Below are 23,141 nucleotides of genomic sequence, written 5' to 3'. Positions count from 1 at the left end.
CAAACTGACGTAGGGGAAACAGCAGTAATGAACATAAATTCGCCTGCAGCAGAGACGATATAAATAAAAAGTTTGTGATTCTCATTAGTTTCACTTGGTCGTCCGAAGGAGTTCTGGGGAGGCCAGACTCGTAAGCAGAGAAGAAAGTCTGCAGAAACGGCATAGCTCTCGGTCATCACTGATCACCGTTCCATATATTTAAGTGGAGAACATTACGCTTAAGTGAACATTACTAGACCAGCTTGCGCTAACCCGACAAGGTTACAGGATCGAGGGACCTGACCTACACACCAGCCACCTGACGCCTTCTGCACCGGATAACTCTTTCGCTTAAATAGACTAATTATCATAATGCCTTAAAATGGATTGACAATGTGTATACTAGAGAAAAGGAAATGTTTCTTGATCACTTTAAACAGAGGGGTATGTATGTATGTATGATGTATGAATGTATGTATGTATGATGTATGAATGTATGTATGTATGGGTGCATGTGTGCATGTAGATATTTGTAGTCACATGTTAGGCCGTGCTGTTCACTTGAAAAGTTGATGTGATCTTTTCAGGTGAAAATTTGTGAAAATATTCACCAAATGATAATGAGTCAAGGGATGAATGTTGATGTGAAATCCATGTGTGTGAAGGACAGTGGCTGGTGGCTGCCAGTCTTGCAGTATAATAGTTGTCTTGTGGCTGTCCCCACACGCACACAGACACACACACACACACACACACACACACACACACACACACACACACACACACACACACACACACACACACACACACACACACACACACACACACACACACACACACACACACACACACACACTCTTCCCAGCACACCAACAACTGATCAATCACTCCACAATATTAACTGACATAGAGGTGAGTCTTTTTCCAAAAAGTTTCGTTCTTTGCAAAATAGTTCAAGCATTTCTCTTTTATTTTCAGCCAATTTTTTTTTCTTTTTTTTTTACCTTCAAGTAAACTTGAAGTTTCCTAAATGTATACTTTTCTTAAAGCTAAAATAATTAGCATAAGGAATTCCACATCCTCCCTTTCTCTCTCCATCTTCCCTCTCAGTTCCTCCATTCCTCCAGGTCTCCTGATACATAGATACTGTTACAGACAACAAAATATGAATACTGACCGATATATAAATGCTCATACAGGTGGACGAACGCGTGTGCGTAAACACACATACACACAGGATTTTGAGGTAAGCATCACGCCGAGCACATCGCCTGAGGCGCACAGTAACCAAATAACTGCTGCAGCATCCGGGTGCCTGGCAAACCTGAGAGTAGTGTTTCGTCATATAACCAATTAGTCATTAACGACACTATACACTGTGTACGTCAGGCCCATATTGGAGTATGCAGCACAGGGATGTTAGGAAATATTCATTCAGCCATTGAGTTGTCTGGAAGTAAAACAATCTGGAGAGTGATGTAATGGAGGCAGGATCCATACATAGCTTTAAGAAGAGGTACGATAAAGCTCATGGAGCAGGGAGAGAGTAGAGGCCAAGAGCTATGAATCGACCCCTGCAACTACAATTAGTTGAGTACACACACACACACACACACACACACACACACACACACACATATATATATATATATATATATATATATATATATATATATATATATATATATATATATATATATATATATATATATATATATATATATATATATAAAGAGGAGGACGTTGAAGAGGTACTCTCTTTGTTAACATTGTGACACAATATCGCTCTTGTATTTTTCACGTCGTCTTGGCGATGACAAAAGCCTCCATTACCTCGTTCCCGATGCTCCTTGTCTGTGTACGTGAGGGGATAGTCTCCGTACCTGAGCGATATACTCGCACGTGAGGGATGTACGCCCTGCGTGAGGTATTTACTACGGTCAGCAAAATACTGTATATATTAACAGGAATGCCTTCACTTCGAGAACCTGAAGTGGCCGACATACACTGTTCTTACTAATCTTTACAACTTTATCATGAAGCCTTTCAGATGAATTACAATTAGGTTTAAGGAGTGTATGATGGCGTGTAGGATTGTATGAGTATATGAAGGAGTGTATGAAGGAAGAAGTGAGGGGTGAGAGGGAGGATGAGATAAGGGTTCAGTGTAGAGGTGTGTGGGTTGGGGGTGATGGATATAGTAAGGGAGGGGTTAAGGGAGGGGGTGATTGAAGAGTTGAGGGAAGGGGGTGAGGAAAGGGTGAGGGAGGGGGGAGATGCTCTCGAGGGTAGGACTGGGAACCATTGAAGAGGATGGACCACCTGAACACCTGTCTGGCCGGGGTGGGGGAGGGGGAGGGGGAGGGAAGGAAGTGATGGGGAAAGGGATAATGGGGGAGGGGTTGACAGATGGAATGGAAGAGATGAGAAAGGGCGTGGAAATGAGGAGAAGGGTGATGAGAGGATGGATGCTGGGCTGAGAGGGAGAGAGAGAGAGAGAGAGGGGGGAGGGGGATAGAAATGGGTGGTGGGGGAGAAATAATGGGATAGTGAGCTTTGTCTTGGATGAGGAGAAATATCCCTGTGTGGCTCCCCTCCCATCACTCCCTCCCCCTCACTCCCTTCCTCCTCACTTCCTTATCTCACTCACTCCCCTCACTCCCTTCCCCTCACTCTTTTATCTAAGTCCCTCCCCTCTTCCCTTTTATCTTCTTCCTCTCTTACAATAATCATCTTTTTCCTCGTTTCCTCATTTCATTCTCCCTCTCCCCTCATCATATTCCCCTTCATCATCGCCTTCCTTATCTTCCCCCTCACCATTTCCCCCTAATCTTCTTCCACTCTTATCTTCCTTCCTTCCTCTCGTCTTCTCATCTTTCCCTTGCCTTCTCCTCTCTCTCTCTCTCTCTCTCTCTCTCTCTCTCTCTCTCTCTCTCTCTCTCTCTCTCTCTCTCTCTCTCTCTCTCTCTCTCTCTCTCTCTCTCTCTCTCTCTCTCTCTCTCTCTCTCACTCTCTCTCAACTCCCTTCTTTTCTGCATTCTTTTTAATTCTTTCCCATCATCCTCCTTTTTTCCTTTTAGTTTCGCTTCTTCTGTTCTTTCCCCTCATCTTCCCACTTTCCCCTTCTAATCTCACCTTCTACCTTCACCCTCCCATCATCCTCTTCTCTCTTCAGCTTCTCATCTCCCTTCACCCTCATCTACCTCGTGTAAGGATACCTTCGTTCTTTTGTAACCAACTAATTCATTGTCGTGAATGTGAGGGAGATGCCTCTCATCACCAGCCACCTCGTAAGATGAGAGAGAGAGAGAGAGAGAGAGAGAGAGAGAGAGAGAGAGAGAGAGAGAAAGAGAGGTAACTACTGTGACTAATGTGTTGTTGTGACTACAGGTTCTTCATTTAGTGAGATGCGAAACATTGCGCTCGGAATCGTGGATGCCCGGACGACAGTTACTGCTCCACAAGACGGGCAGCCACCAGCAACACACAGGTTTTAGATAGTGTTTTTCGAGTCAGTTTCAAAATAGAAGTGATAGACTGAAGCCTCTGCCTCGTGGGTGGCTGCGGCCTCCCTCTACTCTCTCTTTTTTGTATTGTATTTGATGTTAAATAGATTATTCATTGATAATACATCAGCTCGGGTACCTGGCCGTGAAATGAATTAAAAGATTTACACACACACAGACACACAGACACACAGACACACAGACACACAGACACACACACACACACACACACACACACACACACACACACACAACACACACACACACACACACACACACACACACACACACACACACACACACACACACACACACACACACACACACACACACACACACACACACACACACAGAGGATGTTCCAGAGATAGGACACAAGGGGTCACAATTGGAAGTTGAAGACTTAAATGAGTCAAAAGGATGTTAGGAAGTATTTCCTCAGTCACAGAGTTATCAGGAAGTGGAAAGGTCTGGAAAGTGAGGTAGTGGAGGCAGGAACCATACATAGCTTTAAGACGAGGTATGATAAACCTAGTGGAGCAGGGAGAGAGAGGACCTAGTAACGATCAGTGAAGAGTCGGGGCCAGGAGCTGAGTCTCGATCCCCTGCAACCACAAGTAGGTGAGTACACACACACACACACACAAACACATTCACAAACAAGAAAAACACAAACACGCATGCACACATGAGCACAGAAACACACACACTGGCCAAGAAATACGTATACAAATATAGACACACACACACACGAAATACACATGCAAAATCAAACACACACACACACACACACACACACACACACACACACACACACACACACACACACACAGAGCTAGGACTCGACCCCTGCAACCACAAATAGGTGAGTACAAATAGGTGAGTACACACACACACACACACACACACACACACACATACTCACACACACACACACACACACACACACACACACACACACACAGCAACGAGGCAGCAACGAGTCATGGTACGTGAAGAGGTATCACAGTGGGCGCCTGTTACGAGCGGGGTCCCACAGGGGTCAGTTCTAGGACCAGTGCTATTTTTGATATATGTGAACGACATGATGGAAGGAATAGACTCTGAAGTGTCCCTGTTCGCAGATGACGTGAAGTTGATGAGAAGAATTAAATCGGACGAGGATGAGGCAGGACTGCGAAGAGACCTGGACAGGCTGGACATGTGGTCCAGCAACTGGCTTCTCGAATTCAATCCAGCCAAATGCAAAGTCATGAAGATTGGGGAGGGGCAAAGAAGACCGCAGACAGAGTATAGGCTAGGTGGATAAAGACTACAGACCTCACTCAGGGAGAAAGACCTTGGCGTGACCATAACACCGAGCACATCACCGGAGGCACACATCAACCAAATAACCGCTGCAGCACACCGGCGCCTGGCAAATCTGAGAATAGCGTTCCGATACCTTAATAAGGAATCGTTCAAGACACTGTACACTGTGTATGTTAGGCCCATACTGGAGTATGCAGCACCAGTCTGGAACCCACACCTGGTCAAGCACGTCAAGAAGTTAGAGAAAGTACAAAGGTTTGCAACAAGGCTAGTCCCAGAGCTCAAGGGAATATCGTACGAGGAAAGGTTAAGGGAAATCGGACTGACGACACTGGAGGACAGAAGGGTTAGGGGAGACATGATAACGACATACAAGATACTGCGGGGAATAGACAAGGTGGACAGAGATAGGATGTTCCAGAGAGGGGACACAGGGACAAGGGGTCACAACTGGAAGCTGAAGACTCAGACGAGTCACAGGGACGTTAGGAAGTATTTCTTCAGTCATAGAGTTGTCAGCAAGTGGAATAGCCTAGCAAGTGAAGTAGTGGAGGCAGGAACCATACATAGTTTTAAGAAGAGGTATGACAAAGCTCAGGAAGCAGAGAGAGAGAGGATCCAGTAGCGATCAGTGAAGAGGCGGGGCCAGGAGCTGAGTCTCGACCCCTGCATCCACAATTAGGTGAGTACACACACACACACACACACACACACACACACACACACACACACTCAGATAAAATCAGAGAGCAAGGGAGACAGCCAAAGACAGAAGCAAACAGAAATACACAAGGACAGAGGAGAGAGACAAACGCGTGGAGAGTAAAGGGATTGGACCAGGCACCAGACACAAGCTAACAAGATTGGCAGGGATTGGGTTGGGATTAGGTGAATTTACCCCTACTCACCCTCCCTTCCCTCCCCCCATTCCCCCCACCACCCCACCATGTGCCCCTTCCTCATGTCTGCACCAAGTTAGACAATTAAATTAACCAGAATTTAAAAACAAAACAGTAGAAAATACAGGAACACGACGTAGAAAGAAGTGTCAATGTAGGACAATGAGAGAGAGAGAGAGAGAGAGAGAGAGAGAGAGAGAGAGAGAGAGAGAGAGAGAGAGAGAGAGAGAGAGAGAGAGAGAGAGAGAGAGAGAGAGAGAGAGAGAGAGAGAGAGGGAGAGAGAGAGAGAGAGAGGGAGAGAGAGAGAGATTCTGACAAGGAACAATAAAAAGAAGTGGAATGAATGCAGGAAAGTGGCAGGAAAAATAGGGGAAAGAGGGAAGAGGACGAGAGTGGAAGTGTATGGTGCCATTAAGAGAGAAACGAAATGGAGTGAAAAGATGAAATCTCTCTGTTTATGGGAACGAAAAGAACTATAGTTATGTCTATATATATATGTATATATATATATATATATATATATATATATATATATATATATATATATATATATATATATATATATATATATATATATATATATATATATATATATATATATATATATTACTGTAACCACGAACGAGTGGTATTGATCAATAACAACACTGCGTTCTCGCTTACCATGAGGCAGGCCAGTACAACATGGGCCGAGTGGACTAGAGTGCTGCCTGGGAATCTTGACCATCCTCAGTAGAAGTTTCGAATCCTGCTGACTGCGATCTTTCTTTTAAGCAGGGGTATGATAAAGCTCAGGGTTCAGTAGCGACCAGTGAAGAGGCGGGGCCAGGAGCTAGGACTCGACCCCTGCAACCTCAACTAGGTGAGTACATTCAAAACTCAAATTCTGAAGCCATATTTTTACAATTTTTAAGTATTCAGGGGAAACACTGAGTCAAGCTTGCTGCTCAGACCTGTCGACAGAGCAGTCTAACTTAGGGTCTCTACCTAATACTTATATAATTTATTTAAACAAGTTTAAACACGTCCGGGAAAGTTATGACGCGTTTAGACGTGTTCAAGTATTCTGTGAGGTTGCTGGACGAGTTTGAAACATTGTATGAGATCTTTAAGTAATTTGAGATGTGACTCTTATGAGTTATATGTTCTCACTCGGTTCAGTCCCTTAGAGAACATAAGTAGGTGACTCGTAGGCTCAATATTAGAGGGTTTAGTTCAAATTGAAAAGGACCTACGTTCAATTTCCAGGTGGGGGCGAAACATATGCTAAAGTCTCCATAATGACCTGAAGGAGTCAACAAAAAGCAAGGTACTATGTAAACATTGTGGTGATACTGCCAATTTATTGAAAACATTTTTTAAAGGAAAATATTCAAGGAGAGACGTTTCCTTTAAAAATGTCCTAAATTGTACACAAATGTAACCTGTTGTCCACGAGAACAGGCAACATTTCTTGGATTTATTAAAGTTATCGTTGGCTAGGAGCCCTTTTTGGCGCTAACAGTTCGATCTGGGCCTTCCTTTCTTTTTCATCTTTCTTCTGTTGTGGTTGACTGACGAGTATGATCATTACTGGTACAAGCACCACATATCACGAGAAGCGTCTTGTGGAGCTGAAAAACATTACACAATGTCAGAAAATTAGATTTTTCAATAGTGTCTAATTCATAGGCTCGCGACTGAATCGAAGCTTAGCCTTGTCAAAGTTTGACTTAGATAGGGCAGTGCTGCAGGGCACTGCCCTATTTAAGTCAACCTTAGACAGTTGTTACTCTTGTAAATCACGCAAAGTTACCGCGTAATAACCCAAGGATAGCAAATCTGGGATAACAAGCCAGAACTAGCTGATATGCTGCAGTATTCCAGATAGTGTTGTAGTAAGCCAGGCATGATCGCTGTGCTGTAAACCGAAACCATCATCTCGATATGCTGCGCGAGATATAAAAAAGAGTGTTCAAATTCGACACCTGCTGCCTCAGTCAACCTTTGTAGCAGGTGGATGATGTGACACCTGCTGCCTCAATCAATCTTTGTAGAAGGTGTTGACGGGACATCTGCTGTTTCAGTCAGCTTTTGCAGCAGGTGGACGAACAAATGATTGTTTCTGGCGCACATGGCAGCCTCATCAATATTCAGCAGCAGCTGCAGGGAGCTACAGCGGCTTAGTCTCCATTAAGGCATTACAACTTGGGCAAGGGCGCTGATGAATCACATTAACGCATTACAAAATAGGGGCAAGTGCGTAGCAAATCTCATTAACGCCACTGTTTTCACGCCAGCAGTGTCATGTTTTTTGAAAGCTTATTGCGAGGTTTTTTGTTTTAGACGGCGAAACGCATACAGTTTTGAACGTTTCCCAGTGTTGGGCAGCTACTGGAATGCCAGATGTGGCAATATTCTAATCTGCATTTTTATACATGGAAAAAAGATGGAGGAATTCGCATCGAGGTCATTGCTCTTGTGTTTGGGTTAGGCTAACGTTCTGAGACATGACATTTTCCAAGTTACAGTAAAACGTTTGAAGCTTCCCTAGCTGATAAAAGCAAAATGGAATTCCCAACGATATCCTCATTGCCCTACTGAAGTCTCCCAGCTCAGGCTAATTTCAAATCTTGTATGAGCCCCGTCAGACGTGATGAAAAATGGCAGAGTAAACATTGCTAGCTTTTTTTTCTCACTGTGCTGTGCAATTATCATATGAAATAGGGTAGCAGCACACTGCTGATGTATACAACTTTGCTAATTACGATAAAAAGCACACCGAGGCTGACTGCTAGTAGAACAATCTACGTCTGCTCAGACTTAGGATTATCGAGTATTATCTAGATTTATGCAACCGAAATTAACCTTAACTGACCTAACTTACAACAGCCTCCTAGTCAGTTTACTAGGAGGCTCAGAAGATGACTTCGGGAATCACAAGAAACGAAACGAAATGAAGATTGGATTGCATTTTCGATCCCATGTTGGGTCTCCTACGGGATAGTGAGCGCTTATTTGAGCTGACCTGGAACTTACCTATGTTTTTAAATATTTTCTACTAGTGTAGTCCTTTGTGGTGTGTGTTTGTGATCTCATTAATGCAGTAATGTTACCAGGGGTCATCGCCCCCACGGCCCGGTCTAACGCTAGGCCTAAATAGGAAAGGAAATATTAAAGAAATAGAATAACACTATTTGAAAGACACTGAAAATATTGAAACTCCTGCCTCTGTGATTTAGAAACTGTTGCCTTTATGATTTTGATTTATTTGATACATATCAGAGAATTATTATTTCAATTACAAAGCTTCTTTGAGGAATTTATATATATATATATATATATATATATATATATATATATATATATATATATATATATATGTATATATATATATATATATATATATATATATATATATATATATATATATATATATATATATATATATATATATGTATATATATATATATATATATATATATATATATATATATATATATATATATATATATATATATATATATATATATATATATATATATATATATATATATATATATATATATATATATATATATATATATATATATATATATAAATTGAGGGAAAGAGAGAGAGAGAGAGAGAGAGAGAGAGAGAGAGAGAGAGAGAGAGAGACTAGCCGGAAGACAGAGAAACAGAGGCACAGGCAAATGGTAGAGAAAAAAAATCAGAAATAAAATAAACTTCAGAGAGGCCAATCAAGTCAAGCTGAATGATTTAGGATGAGGATTAGGCAGAGAGCAGGTGGGGTGGAGGCTGGTGCGGGCGTGAGCGTGGCTGGGCGTGGCTGGGGCAAAGGCTGTTGAGGGCGTGGCAAGGGGTGGGCGTGGCCGAGGTGGGAGATGTTTGGATGGGCGTGGCTGGGGTGGGAGTGACTGAGGTGGGTGTGGCTGGAGGGGAGTTACCTGGCTGGAGGGAGGCGTGGCTGGAAAGGGCGTGGCTGGGAAGGGCGTGGCTGGTGCAGGCAGAGTCTGCTCGCTCCAGCTACCCCTCACCTGGGCAGGTAAAGCTAGCTCTCTCTCTCTCTCTCTCTCTGTATCTCTCTCTCTCCATCCTGGGACAACACAGTGCAGAGTGCAAGAATAGACTGTATAGAGCGTTTAGGTCGATAGATAAATAGAAAGATGGGTAGAAGGATGAATGGAGGAGTGGGTAGATGAGTTTTGAATGTGTAAGTGGATAGTGTATAGATAAGTGGGTGGATGGATTGCTGTGGAGGCGGATAGGTGGAGGGGTAAATGGGTGTATGTGTAGATGGATGGATTGGTGGATGAATGGATGGGTTAGTAGATGAATGGATGGGTTAGTAGATGAATTAATGGTTGCTTGATTAGGATAATGAATGGGTGGATGGGTGGATAGAATGAAGAATAGATGAATGGGTAAATGCATGGAGAAGGAATCGTCAATAGATGGATGGGGACATGGATGGATGAATAGATGGGTGGAAGCATGGATGGATGTATGCATTTACTACTCCTATTACTACTACTTCTTCCACCACCACCACTACTATTACTACCATTACTACTACAACAACAACTACTACTACTACTACTACTACTACAAATACTACCCCAATCCTTAATACCACCATAACTACTTCCACCAACCTCCCACCTGCACATCTACCACGACCTCCATAAACATCATCACATCCTCCACAATCACTATCACCACAACTACCACCAACAACCACCATCTGCATCGCAGTTTGTTCTTGGGGGGGGCCCATTTAGATTGAGTTATGGGACAATTTATACAGACAGTTGGTGCTGGCTGTATAGCAACCCACAGGTGTTGGTAGGCAGGTATCTTGTGCTCTCTCTCTCTCTCTCTCTCTCTCTCTCTCTCTCTCTCTCTCTCTCTCTCTCTCTCTCTCTCTCTCTCTCTCTCTCTCTCTCACCCTTTCTCCCTCTTCCAGATCTACATTCAACTTTCCATTCCTACTTTCCCCCTCCTCAGCTTCATTCATTAATCTTTCCATTCTTTCTCTGTCTCTCTCTTCTCTGCTTCCTCCTTATGTCTTTCCTTTCCTCTTCCTCTTCCTCTCAGCCTATTCCTACCCTCCCTATTTACCTTATCCTTTCTTTCTCTCTTTCTCTCTCTCTCCACCCACCACACTCCCTCACAAGACTCTTTGCCTCCTCCCCTTCTCGCCCCACCCTCGTTCTCTCCCTCTGTCTCCCTCCCTCCCCCCTCTCTCCCTCCCAACCCTCCCTCTCTTCCTCCATCCCCACCCATCCTCCCTCACACCGTAGTCATTACTTTCCCAGTAGTATATTTGTTCTGCAGTGTTACTGCGGCCGCCTTATGATCTCTACTTGTTTGTTACCTGTGGGCTCGAGTCTCCGTTTTTGTGTGTGTGTGTGTGTATGTGTGTGTGTGTGTGTGTGTGTGTGTGATTTATTACCACTATTATTATTGTTATTATTGTTGTTGTTGTTATTATTATTATTATTATTATTATTATTATTATTATTATTATTATTATTATTATCATCATCATCATAGGGAAGCTGTACATTCATGGGATTTATACAGTGCTTGGGGAGGGTACCCACAGTTTCTTGAATCAAGAGCCCTTCATCAACATCTAGGCACCTCTCCCTTCAAGAACAGAGGCAAAACAGATCTGTTAAATGCGTGTGTTCTACCCTTCATGTGTCAGGTGAGTGACCACTGTCACATCTGCCCCGAGGCTTCTCTGGCCCCGCTGACTCTTAAGCTCATTGAATCTGTTCCCTTAGTTTGTGTTTCAGCTTGGACACCAGCCTGGTGGAAGTGCTTGCAGTCTTCACATGCTTCGTGCTGCACTGACTAGTGGCAGCGCCACGCTTTTGTCACAGGTTCCAGGTGTGATCTTATACGAGGACCCTCATGGAAATAAGTCACTTTGTCAGACTTTTTTGAGGGTTTTCCTAGGTAATTTACACTATGTATGATGATTGTAATTATGTGTACCTGTGCATAAATGAACTTACTTATGCTTAGTGAACAATGTTCTCAGGTTTTTCTTTCTCAAGCTGCTGAAGGAAGAAAGGACATCTTTTTGAAGATTTTCTTTTCCTTTAAAACATATTCATCTTATCTTTCTTTCTCTAAAAAATGGAGCATAATTCGATGAATATTTTGGTGTTTAAAGTTTGTTTCTACGATTTTTTTTAAGTCGATTTATCAGAATTGACGAATTTCTCCGGAATTCAGGTTTACGTCTAAGAAAGTGGTATATTTTCTCTGTTTTGGTGTTTTTATATAGTTATGTTATTACTAATAATTTTTAATGTTTAAAAATCATTATAATGAGTAAAAAAAATGGGTGTTTAGAGGTATTATAGCCACTTGAAGACAGAAAACACGTATCATTATTCGTGATTATCTGAGAGGTAAGTTATTGGGCTGTCTCTATGTCTAGCTTCGTTATTTATTGAAGATTCATACAAATTCTTTCTGATTTTAAACTAGAAAACATTGTTCTTGAATGTCATTTTCTCATTTTCATCAAATTCACTCTCAAAATATTTTTTTTCTCTGTCGAAAACTTCGAAATTAATTTTTTCTCAACATTCAAAATTTAAAAGAAAAAAGAAAATACAAGTTGATGCATTTTCATACTTTTGGGACTGTGACAAAATCAAGTTATCCATTTTTAATTGTGTGAACTCATCTGCAACACTTTTCCTGTGCCCAGTTTTCTTGTACTCAATACGAGAATATTGTCATATCAGAAAAAAGATTTATATTTTATTTTCAAGGCTGTCACCATGAAACCTCTGCAACTTCACATTTCCCTAGAGATACACATTCAGTAAAAACATACACAAGAAATCGGACAGTAGATAAAAGAGGAAAGGAAGGAGTAGGTCCCTCCCATTCTTCCCTGAAGGTAGTGCTTGCATTAGCTAATTTCGCTTGTCACTCACTGGCTAGTGTGTTGTAGACGCCTCTGTCTGATATTTAACCTCGGTTTTTTTTTCTCTCTCTCTTTCTCTCTCTCTCTCTCTCTCTCTCTCTCTCTCTCTCTCTCTCTCTCTCTCTCTCTCTCTCTCTCTCTCTCTCTCTCTCTCTCTCTCTCTCTCTCTCTCTCTCTCTCTCTCTCTCTCTCTCTCTTTTCTGACATTAGGCTCCATGACCACACACCACTACCACACTACACCGCCACACACGCACACACACCACCACATAACAAACACCACCACCACCACACAATGCACGCCATCACCACAGACCACCACCACCAACATTATATTCTTTTTTTACACTTGAAATAATTATGCAGTGTCAAAGTAAGCAAGGACGTGTAATATCATTAATTCATAAATATTTAATGAACTTCCATAGGACTTAAATTTGTATGTGCTTATTTAATAAGTTTTAATTAATATTTTATTAATTTGATTTTATTTGCATTTAGAATTGGTGTTTTTTTATTCATATCCCCAGTTAATGTCCAGGCCATGAGAACCGGAGTGCAAAGATGGTCCACTCAAAGAAGATAATATACTCTAATAAGGCAAATTTTCCAACCTTCTCTGAGCAGAAGGACTGCGAGAAAATAGTGAAGCTTTGGGAGGATACAGGAAGATGAGAGAGATTCCAAAAATCTCAAAAGTGCAAAAGGGTTTAGCAGAAAAAATTAAGAAAGATGGATAAAACTTTCTTAGTTTGGCCTTCAGATGTGAAGAAGTGATAAGCTGGGAAAGATAACCGAGAAAATCACCTCTTTGCAGTGTGTTGTTGTCCTCAGTTACGATTACTAATCGAGCACAGCCTCACCGAGTCACCATCTGCAAAAGACCCGGGCAGGGACAAGACCGGTGAACCTACTGCCGTACAGAGCACAGTCTTCCAAGGCCCGAGATCTTGTTAAATTTGTCACAATGGTTTATAGTGTAAGGTAGTTCAAAAGCCCAAAGGTCGTGGACGCTCCTAGAATGATTTAATGTATCGTGCCATCAGTCTTTCTGCGTCCGGAGTGCCATCACAGCACTAAGGAGATACCCTCGGTACATAACTGGCGAAATTGTGCCTCATGCACGCCTCACAGAAATCGTACTTGAGGGAGAAGAAACGAGAAATTAGCCGACGTACCATCACATCAGCTAGAGAAGCCACAGTACCAACAAAACTATCTATTACAAGTTACGAATGCAAAAAATTTTTTTGTGGAAATCAATAATTGGCGACCTCTTTAGCCTGGACTCTTGGCCCCATTCCACAACTTGAAACTGGATCATTACTTTCTAGCTGAAGAAAACTGTAACGAGAAACTCAGGTTGAACATCTGTGAAGGATAATTCCTCCATGAATATTATAAATGATGTGACTGAAAGGGAAGCAAATACGGATGCAAACTTCCCGAGAGCAGTCCGTACTGAAAAACATTATCAGAGCGTCTTTCAAGAGATAACCGAGTTCCTAAAATCCTTAAAGATGTGCATAGGAACTGAAATATTGTTACAAAAATTAATTGATTTTGCAGTGGTTTCTTTTATTTATTTTTTTTTTTCAGATTTTTGCAAAATTTCGAAGTCTCGGCAGTTCCCTTGTATCTGCTTAAATTTTATTGAAATTTACGCTGGAGTTATAACCCTCTAGAAGAGTTACAAAATATCGCATGAGACAAAATGACTGTCGAAACTTTTTAAAGAAAATAGGGAAAATGGCGCACCATAACACCACACACCAAAACATGCCACCACACCACGTCACCGCACACCACCACTATGTACACGCTGCAACACACCAGCACAACACACCACTACACGTCACCACCACCATCACACACTACCACCACCACCACCCACTACCACACAACACACCACTACCACCACCACCACCACACAACACACCACTACCACCATCACCACCACCACCACAAGTCTCAGCAAGAAGGAATATAAGAAGCAGAGAAAACCTTCAGAAAGATTCCAACTCCCCAGGAAGCAAGAGATCCGATCACAAGAGAGAAGGGAATTCAGTAGTTTTCGGAAGGTTTGTTTGGCCTCGGAGTCTAATGGCTTACAAATAAATCTTCATCTCTCTCTCTCTCTCTCTCTCTCTCTCTCTCTCTCTCTCTCTCTCTCTCTCTCTCTCTCTGTCTCCCTCACACACACACATACACACACACGCACCATACATACGCACATGGGTGCACGTCCACCCACATTATCAATCTGAACGCTAATTAATCATCTGTGTAGAATAATTATTGGGAGTTACTCATCTGGCTAAACTGACACATGGTAAACAACACCTGTATGACACTACTTGTACAACAACACCTGTGTTGCAATACTTGTACACAACGCCTGTGTGGCAATACTTGTACAACACCTGTGTGGCAATACTTGTACAACAACACCTGTGTGGCAATACTTGTACACAACGCCTGTGTGGCAATACTTGTACAACACCTGTGTGGCAATACTTGTACAACAACACCTGTGTGGCAATACTTGTACAACACTTGTAACTTGATAATGGTCCAGTGAGGAGCACAACGTTCTCTGATGTTTCGTCTCTGAAGTGTGGGATAGCATTGTTATTTTCCAAATTCCAAATTATTATTATTATTATTTACTTATTTATTTTTGTAACACTCCGGCCATCTCCCACGCCATAAATGCCATTTTCCTTTACTCAGTTTAATCCAAGACGCTCTTACAAGCCTGCTGTGTGTTCAAGCCCCTAGCACTCAAAACCTGGTCTACGCCCTCCTCTAACCTTTTCTGTGAAGACCCCTAACCTTCCTTGCATCTATCCTAGATTTATATACCCTCCTATTTATACTGTTTTCCTCTATCCTCTCTAAACGACTAAACAATCTCGATATTCTGATCTCTCTGTATTATACTTTTCCAGTCAACGAATTCTTTGCATAATATTCGCACCACATTTCCTTTAAACATGACAGCTGCACAGCCCCAGCCTCTCCCTCCTTGTTTCAATGTTTACAGCCCGTTCCTCACTCCCATATAATAGTTTTGGTACGTCTATACCTTGGTACATTCTCCTTTTTGCTTGATAGTTGAGGGTCTTTGTCTCCACAGTTGCCTCAACACACCATCCACCTGTTTCCCCCCTAGTCACATTCTATGGCTCACCTCATCTTTCATAGACGCCCCTACTCTGATAAGTCCACTCTCAAATATCTGAACGCTTTTCCATACTCCATACTCTCATCACCTTTGTCTTTCCTATGTTCGCTTTTAATATCCCTCTTGTACATTCCCTCCCACATTCCTCCATCAACCTTAGCAACTTCCCTTCGGAATCTCCTAAAACAACCAAATCATTAGCAAAGAGCAAATGTGAAAACTCTCACTTTGTATCAAATTCTTTAGATTTTAATCCCACACTTCTCTCTAAAACCCCAACGCTCACTTCCTTTACCACCTCCGTCTATAAATATGTTTTCAACAATGGTGACATCATACTTCCCTATGTAACACCTACTTTTACTGAAAAACAATTCCCTCCCTTCTCTCCTACATACCTCAACCCGATTCTCACTATCTCTATAAAAACTCTATACTACTTTCAGTATCCTACTACCTACTTTATCCTTGTGCAACATCTTCCACATAGCTCCTTTATCTATCCTCTCATATGTCTTTTCTAAATTCACAAATACGACAAAACGTTATTCACATTTATCTAAATACTGTTTACTCGCATACTTCAATGTAAAGATTTGTTCTCCTAAATCCTCCTTGCTCCTCTACAATCCTACTTTCTGTCTTACCCATAATTCTTTCGGTAATAACTGAACCATACACTTTACTTGGTACAAACAGGCTTATTCCCCAATAATTCTTACACTTTTTTTTGCCCCCATTTCCCTTATACAAAGGAACTTTGAATTCCCTAGGTACCTTCCATTCTTTCATGGGGGCAATTGTGTCTCAGAGATATAAGAACCCAATTACCAATGATAAACCAGAGTCATACCATAGTCTTTCAGAAGACCGTATAAGAAGAGACAGTTAGGATAGAAACTTTCAACTGGGACGGTGGAAAACAGAGGATCGGTGACATACGAGCAGGAGAATTCTATATTGTTTCAGAATCTTAAACATCACCAACACAAGATAAAGTAGGACAAAACTGAAATATTACACACAGTAGAACGCGTCATCAAGAGAAAAACAATAAAATCTGGCCTGGTGTATACCTGGAGAGGGTTTCAGGGGTAAACGCCCCCGCGGCCCGGTCTGTGACCAGACCCTATGTGAAATAAAGCCTCCATTTCAACACCTCGGCAGGGAAACATGATTTCTGGTGTGATTTAAAATTAGCGATGAACAAATACATTTCACAGACCTTGACACACACACAAGGAACCCCTGGGTTGCAACAATCACATCTCGAACTACCAGAAGCACTGCGCCATGCCTACTGGCCCAGGCTAGGCAAGTAGTTTCCATTCCTAGCATCCACGTATTCCAATATTCAAATCAGCTCTATATTCGACTGCAGAAGTCTGCTGAGCAGGTTAAATGAATCCATAATAAAGATACTTAGCTGTTACTCATGTGTCTTCATCTACTTGTTTGTATATATAAATAAGTAAATAGATAAATATATATATATACATATATATATATATATATATATATATATATATATATATATATATATATATATATATATATATATATATATATATATATATATGTCGTGCCGAATATGTAAAACTGGTCAATTAGAAAGAACTCATTTAAAATTAAGTCCTTTCTAAAATTTTCTCTTATACGTTTAAAGATATATTTTTTTCATTAATGTTGATGTAAAAAATTTTCATTTTGCACCAAAAGAATCTTAGAAAACTTACCTAACCTTATTATAACAAGATCAATTTATTTTAGCCTAACCCAACTAAATATATTTTAGATTTGTTTACAATAATTTAATACTAAACAAACACAGTGAAATATATTTTTTTCGTTAGGCTCAGAATGATTTTGGCGAAATTATTGCATACACAAATTTTCACTTGTCCTATATGGGAAGATGAGCGTTGCTATTTAAGCCAAGATCGCAAGTTCTGCCTATTCGGCACGACATATATATATATACTGGAGTTCTATGACATGGTGACAGCAGTAAGACAAGAGAGAGAGGGGTGGGTGGATTGCATTTTCTTGGACTGCAAGAAGGCGTTTGACACAGTTCCACACAAGAGATTGGTGCAAAAACTGGAGGACCAAGCAGGGATAACAGGGAAGGCACTACAATGGATCAGGGAATACTTGTCAGGAAGACAGCAGCGAGTCATGGTACGTGGCGAGGTGTCAGAGTGGGCACCTGTGACAAGCGGGGTCTCGCAGGGGTCAGTCCTAGGACCAGTGCTGTTTCTGGTATTTGTGAACGACATGACGGAAGGAATAGACTCTGAGGTGTCCCTGTTTGCAGATGACGTGAAGTTGATGAGAAGAATTCATTCGATCGAAGACCAGGCAGAACTACAAAGGGATCTGGACAGGCTGCAGACCTGGTCCAGCAATTGGCTCCTGGAGTTCAATCCCACTAAGTGCAAAGTCATGAGGATTGAGGAAGGGCAAAGAAGGCCGCAGACGGAGTACAGTCTAGGGGGTCAGAGACTACAAACATCACTCAAGGAAAAAGATCTTGGGGTGAGTATAACACCAGGCACATCTCCTGAAGCGCACATCAACCAAATAACTGCTGCAGCATATGGACGCCTGGCAAACCTCAGAACAGCATTCCGACATCTTAATAAGGAATAGTTCAGTACCCTGTACACCGTGTACGTTAGGCCCATATTGGAGTATGCGGCACCAGTTTGGAACCCACACCTAGCCAAGCATGTAAAGAAACTAGAGAAAGTGCAAAGGTTTGCCACAAGACTAGTCCCAGAGTTAAGAAGTATGTCCTATGAGGAGAGGTTAAGGGAAATCAACCTGACGACACTGGAGGACAGGAGAGATAGGGGGGACATGATAACGACTTACAAAATACTGAGAGTAATTGACAAGGTGGACAAAGACAGGATGTTCCAGAGATGTGACACAGCAACAAAGGGACACAGTTGGAAGCTGAAGACACAGATGAATCACAAGGATGTTAGGAAGTATTTCTTCAGCCACAGAGTAGTCAAGAAGTGGAATAGTTTGGGAAGCGATGTAGTGGAGGCAGGATCCATACATAGGTTTAAGCAGAGGTACGATAAAGCTCATGGTTCAGGGAGAGTGACCTAGTAGCGACCAGTGAAGAGGAGGGGCCAGGAGCTTGGACTCGACCCCTGCAACCTCAACTAGGTGAGTACAACTAGGTGAGTACACACACACTCACACACACACACACATTTATCTATATATATATATATATATATATATATATATATATATATATATATATATAAATATATATATATATATATATATATATATATATATATATATATATATATATATATATATATATATATATATATATATATATATATATATATATATATATATATAAAGCTTAATTTATTCAAGAAGGCTGGTCGCGTGCCTCTCTATTTGAGTATTGAACAAGTTCTTTCCAACCAACTTTCTGTTTGGTTGGCTGTTATCACTAATCTTCGTAGGTCCCATGGTGACTTATTTACACAAATAATACAAAAAAAAAAAACACTAAAAATGCGAAGAAAGATGAAATAGTTTACAGCGAAGTTCTGGCAGGTCGTATTCGTTTGGTCGAGTGCTGAGCTTTGTTCGAGTAGGGAGCTGGTCGTATACCGAGGTTCCACTGTATGTACAAACACAGCACGTACCAGGCACATACCATGGAACATCCTGGCAGCGACAGTTTAGTTGCATAAGGTTGTCATGGTAACAGAATATAAATGAACAGCACCCAAGAAGTGGACACACCAGGAGACCAGCTTACAGCGTTGCCAGGGCAACGCACACAGCAAATACACACAACTCATCTATCTTTTGAGAAAAGTGAAACTGTAGAGTGAGCTAACATATTCTTGGTTGATTGAGATTGTTTGTCCTTTTTTGAATTGTAAAAAGTATTTCTATCACTTTTAAAGGAGTTATCAATTAAGTGTATTAGGTATTTTAGATCACTAATTATTTCATAAACCTCTAGGATTTCTTCATTTATGTACCCTGAGCTGCAAATAGGCAAAGCTCTCAAAAGCATTGTTGGAAATCCAAAAAGTTTAACTCTCACAAGATGTGAAAAATTATAAATTACATAAGAACCATTATATATATATATATATATATATATATATATATAATGTATATATATATATATAATATATATATATATACATATATATATATTATATATATATATATACATTATATATATACATTATATATATATATATATATATATATATATATATATATATATATATATATATATATATATATATAGTATATATATATATATATATATATATATATATATATATATATATATATATATATATATATATATATATATATATTTTTTTTTTTTTTTTTTTTCAACAAGTCGGTCGTCTCCCACCGAGGCAGGGTGACCCACAAAAAAGAAAGAAAATCCCCAAAAAGAAAATACTTTCATCATCATTCAACACTTTCACCACACTCACACATTATCACTGCTTTTGCAGAGGTGCTCAGAATATAACAGTTTAGAAGCATATACGTATAGAGATACACAACATATCCCTCCAAACTGCCAATATCCCAAACCCCTCCTTTAAAGTGCAGGCATTGTACTTCCCATTTCCAGGACTCAAGTCCGACTATATGAAAATAACCGGTTTCCCTGAATCCCTTCACTAAATATTACCCTGCTCACACTCCAACAGATCGTCAGGTCCCAAGTATCATTCGTCTCCATTCACTCCTATCTAACACGCTCATGCACGCTTGCTGGAAGTCCAAGCCCCTCACCCACAAAACCTCCTTTACCCCCTCTTTCCAACCCTTTCGAGGACGACCCCTACCCCTCTTTCCTTCCCCTATAGATTTATATGCTTTCCATGTCATTCTACTTTGATCCATTCTCTCTAAATGACCAAACCACCTCAACAACCCCTCTTCTGCCCTCTGACTAATGCTTTTATTAACTCCACACCTTCTCCTAATTTCCACACTCCGAATTTTCTGCATAATATTTACACCACACATTGCCCTTAGACAGGACATCTCCACTGCCTCCAACCGTCTCCTCGCTGCTGCATTTACCACCCAAGCTTCACACCCATATAAGAGTGTTGGTACTACTATACTTTCATACATTCCCTTCTTTGCCTCCATAGATAACGTTTTTTGACTCCACATATACCTCAACGCACCACTCACCTTTTTTCCCTCATCAATTCTATGATTCACCTCATCCTTCATAAATCCATCCGCCGACACGTCAACTCCCAAGTATCTGAAAACATTCACTTCTTCCATACTCCTCCTCCCCAATTTGATATCCAATTTTTCTTTATCTAAATCATTTGATACCCTCATCACCTTACTCTTTTCTATGTTCACTTTCAACTTTCTACCTTTACACACATTCTCAAACTCATCCACTAACCTTTGCAATTTTTCTTTAGAATCTCCCATAAGCACAGTATCATCAGCAAAAAGTAACTGTGTCAATTCCCATTTTGAATTTGATTCCCCATAATTTAATCCCACCCCTCTCCCGAACACCCTAGCATTTACTTCTTTTACAACCCCATCTATAAATATATTAAACAACCATGGTGACATTACACATCCCTGTCTAAGACCTACTTTTACCGGGAAGTATTCTCCCTCTCTTCTACACACCCTAACCTGAGCCTCACTATCCTCATAAAAGCTCTTTACAGCATTTAGTAACTTACCACCTATTCCATATACTTGCAACATCTGCCACATTGCTCCTCTATCCACTCTATCATATGCCTTTTCTAAATCCATAAATGCAATAAAAACTTCCCTACCTTTATCTAAATACTGTTCACATATATGCTTCAATGTAAACACTTGATCTACACATCCCCTACCCACTCTAAAACCTCCTTGTTCGTCCGCAATTCTACATTCTGTCTTACCTCTAATTCTTTCAATTATAACCCTACCGTATACTTTTCCTGGTATACTCAGTAAACTTATTCCTCTATAATTTTTACAATCTCTTTTGTCCCCTTTCCCTTTATATAAAGGGACTATACATGCTCTCTGCCAATCCCTAGGTACCTTCCCCTCTTTCATACATTTATTAAACAAAAGTACCAACCACTCCAACACTATATCCCCCCCTGCTTTTAACATTTCTGTCATGATCCCATCAGTTCCAGCTGCTTTACCCCCTTTCATTCTACGTAATGCCTCACGTACCTCCACCACACTTACAGTCTGCTCTTCTTCACTCCTAAAAGATGGTATACCTCCCTGGCCAGTGCATGAAATTACCGCCTCCCTTTCTTCCTTAACATTTAAAAGTTCCTCAAAATATTCTCGCCATCTACCTAATACCTCCCTCTCCCCATCTACTAACTCCCCTACTCTGTTTTTAACTGACAAATCCATACTTTCCCTAGGCTTTCTTAACTTGTTTAACTCACTCCAAAATTTTTTCTTATTTTCATTAAAATTTCTTGACAGTGCCTCTCCCACTCTTTCATCTGCTCTCCTTTTGCACTCTCTCACCACTCTCTTCACCTTTCTTTTACTCTCCATATACTCTGCTCTTCTTATAACACTTCTGCTTTGTAAAAAACCTCTCATAAGCTACCTTTTTCTCTTTTATCACACCCTTTACTTCATCATTCCACCAATCACTCCTCTTTCCTCCTGCCCCACCCTCCTATAACCACAAACTTCTGCCCCACATTCTAATACTGCATTTTTAAAACTATTCCAACCCTCTTCAACCCCCCCACTACTCATCTTTGCACTAACCCACCTTTCTGCCAATAGTCGCTTATATCTCGCCCGATATATATATATATATATATATATATATATATATATATATATATATATATATATATATATATATATATACATTAAGGAGGGGGTGTTAATGTTGCAGTTTAGAAACTGTAGTGTAAAGCACCCTTCTGGCAAGACAGTGATGGAGTGAATGATGGTGAAAGTTTTTCTTTTTCGGGCCACCCTGCCTTGGTGGGAATCGGCCAGTGTGATAATAAAAAATAATATATATATATATATATATATATATATATATATATATATATATATATATATATATATATATATATATATATATATATATATATATATATATATATATATATATATATGTGCAAGGAATTCGCAAGAGCAGGCGAAAAATACATAAACATTAATCTCTTGCTGAAGGAGACTCGAACCTACGAACCTTGGAACAAGGTACGCAGTGCTATACCAAACTCACCACACTGGACCAATACCTTGGAGTCCAGCTTGT

This window comes from Cherax quadricarinatus, chromosome 40 (genome assembly GCF_038502225.1).
Source record: "Cherax quadricarinatus isolate ZL_2023a chromosome 40, ASM3850222v1, whole genome shotgun sequence".
Taxonomy (NCBI): Eukaryota; Metazoa; Arthropoda; class Malacostraca; order Decapoda; family Parastacidae; genus Cherax; species Cherax quadricarinatus.
This window is presented reverse-complemented; position numbering follows the sequence as displayed.